This window comes from Arachis ipaensis, chromosome B03 (genome assembly GCF_000816755.2).
Source record: "Arachis ipaensis cultivar K30076 chromosome B03, Araip1.1, whole genome shotgun sequence".
Taxonomy (NCBI): domain Eukaryota; kingdom Viridiplantae; phylum Streptophyta; class Magnoliopsida; order Fabales; family Fabaceae; genus Arachis; species Arachis ipaensis.
This window is the reverse complement of record NC_029787.2, coordinates 25,606,321-25,609,861: the sequence shown is the minus strand read 5'-3', so window position 1 is coordinate 25,609,861 and position 3,541 is coordinate 25,606,321.

The window sequence follows — 3,541 nt, the reverse complement described above, 5'->3', positions numbered from 1 at the left end:
GTTCTGAAAAATCAACATCTTCGATTTCTTCGAACTCAACATATAACTCGATAAGTGAGACTCGTGCTCTAGTTTGATGGTAGGTCGAAAACATTCCTTGCGTACCAGCTTCATTAGTCACATGCATTATTTGAATTTGAACGAAACCACCAAATATTAGTACAGGCTGCTTGTACAAAATATTTGTCACTCTCTTCAGACCTTGATGATCTACACTCTGACAAAGTACATTCTTAAGTCTTCATATGTTATTGAAAGAAGGACAACAATAACACATAGATTCTCACACAAAAAATTCACACCCTCATGTGTATCATACAAAATCTGACCATTGAAATATATTCTTAAACTAACATAATTCTCCATTTTATACCCTCACTATATTTATCTATAATTTTTTTCACTCAACAAATGCAGAACAACTTCAACTACTAAAAAGCTAAGAGCTTTGAGCTCTCTCAAAATTTAAAGATGAAGAGCTTTGTGTTGCTCACTTTCTACTCTACTCAAAGTGTTTCAAGCATAACACAAACGTTCTTTTATAGTTAATTTTATATTTCTTTATTCATACCAGTACAAAACGTTAACGACATTTTCACTTCTCTGCAAAACATTAACACCGTTTTGACCATTTTCAACTTAAAAAAATCGTATCAACACAAAACGACAGTGCCGTTTTCCATTTTTTAATTAAAAATAATTATTCAATCACCAAAACAGCAAAGTCGATTTTCACTTCTATCACTTTTTTTTAAATACTTTTCTACACAAAATAACAAGGCCGTTTTTGCTTTCATCATAAAAAATTTAACGACATACAAAACGTCTTTACCGTTTTGTGTGTTTTGACAAAAAGATTTTTCTTTTTTATAACAGTGTTAAAAAATTTTTATACCAATTTTCTTTTCATATAAAAAATAATTTATGTTAGCTAGAAAGCGTAAATGTGTGATTGAATATTTATAAAAAGTTATACAATGCACCGTTTTTCATTTCTGCATGGTTTTATATTAGGATATATAAGTTAATTATGACCAAAAAATAAATTAAAGTGGTTAAAGTTAAACAGTTAGTATAGCTATCAAAAAGCTATTTTGCTCACTGCAGTGACAGTTTCTTAAATTCATTCAATGAGATCAATTTCTCTAATGTCTTTTTCCCTAATATGATATCTGAATTTGGTTTAGGATTCAGGGTTTGATTAAGTGATGATTATGTGTGTTAAGCAATAATAACTACACAAAAGTATAGATCTTTTCCTAATTAGTTTTGGGTGCCATTTAAACCTATGCCATTATTATAGTTGGAAGTGTTTGGTGTGACAAACTATTCTCGTTTGTAAAGTGACCTGTATTCTCCAATTGGATCAAGTCATCAAGCTATTCTCTAACTAAAAATCAAGCTACTGAAACTAAAATAATATATAGTATTTTTCATGCTATAACAAAAATAACTTTTAACGNNNNTAAATGTGATTTTTTTTAGTAATGTAATTGAAATAAACTAATTATTTTAAATAATATAATAATAACTAGTAACGCTATTTGTATCTAATACCGGATTATTATTTTAAACTTATCAGTTTGTTAAAGCTACATGAAAATAGGATATTGATGTAAAGCTTTGGGGGGTTAATTTAATTATATGATTCTTAATTGTTGAAATTTTAGCAGCAGCAATGCAATTTATTTCCTTTGATATTTAAGTTATGAAAATTTCTCCAACAACAATGCGAGGGAATACCAGCAAAAAATCAGCTAAATGTCTCTGAGTGAATCTAAAATTTTTATGTGGATGGTGCTTATACTAGGCATTAGGATGTTTCTTTTATTAAATATCAGAATGTTTTTTTTCATACCAAATGGATATTCTTTTATATATTTTATAAATTTTTTTATATACTAAGAATCGAGATTGTTAAAAATTCCGTGATCCCTGTCCATATTTCTCTAACGTATTATTTAGAATTTTAATTTAGAATGAGAAGCAATTAATATCAAATATTATAAATTAATTAAGTTGTTTACTTTTGCCGATAACCTCTTGGTTCTATATACTTTTCCTTTCTCCAATATCATCAACCTGTTGAAAATTTGTTCACGAATTTAACTAATTAAGAGAGAGAAGAAGAAATGCTTGTAGGGTGCTAATTAATATGATAAAATTAATGCAATTAAAGAGGGTACCAAATGAAGGGAAATATATATACTTAATGGGTAATGTTAGGTAGACAAAAAAAAAAAACAGCTAAAACTTATCTTATTTAGTATTAATTAATTATTACAATAATTAATAAATGTTAAATAAGGTAAATTATGGCTATTTTTGACTGATTTTCTTTGGTTACCAAACATTTTCGATACTTAATTCATAATGTGTGTGCTATAATGTGCATTTTTATAGGGAGTGGATCCTCTCAATTGTAAAAAAAAATTGAGAGTATAACTCTTTATTACTCTCTCTCATATTTATTTTTTGTCCCACTTATAAAATTAATAGTGAAAAATCACACTTTACTTCCTCAATTATTAAAAAAAATTGTGAGGATCCATTTCCATATTTATATACTAGAAGTTTAATTAGACTTCAATCATTACTCACGGAATCTGGGTCCTTTAGGAATATGTTGTCTTGTGTAAATTTTGAATGTGAACTTGTTCCCATATTGCTGACCTAGCATAGATCATTAATCAACTAATATATATACCAATTAGGTTACCCATATATACCAGGCACATCTTCTAAAATTAAGGTATATTATATGATTAATTAGCTATATTTTAAAATACTAATGATTAGGGTTTTAAATTTTGATATGTAATTGCAATTATTGTTTTTGCAATATATTACATCTGCTGCAACCATTACTTGTAACTACATTGAATTGTATGTAAATATGATGTGATATCACTTCATATAATTAAACCGCAACATAACCATATAAAAGCTGAAATGGCTATAATATACTCACCAATGTACACCTTAGAAGCAATAATAGTCAAACATAGTCATGACAACAATAACAACAAATATTTAAATTCTGCTAATTAAACAGAAAAAGAAGCAAGCATAAGCATTATCACTAATTAATTTTGTAATTTGGCTTTAATTTGGTGATCCTTCCACTTCAATATATATGATACATATTTTTTCTTCTAAAACCTTTTTTTTTCATAATGCAATTAATTTGCTTAGAAAGACACAGTAAATGGAAATAATTGGTGAAAATAAAGTAACAAACTAAAAATCCCTTTTTCTTGTTAATGTTTAATTTTCCATATGAGGTTTCCCTCAAAGTAAAATGATTATAGTATTTAATCATTTTTTTTTATGATTATAAAATTTCCCTTTTCTCTTCCTCATCTTTCTTATTCATAAAATGGGTTAGCTTATTTTTTCTTTAGTAGTTTAGTATTATACCAATAATGATGAATGAGGATGAGGCCATCAATGTAAAAAGATAAATAAATATATGTAGTAAACTTTCATATATAATTATCCACCTTAATTATGCTACTATTTTAGTATAGGAAACTCTGTT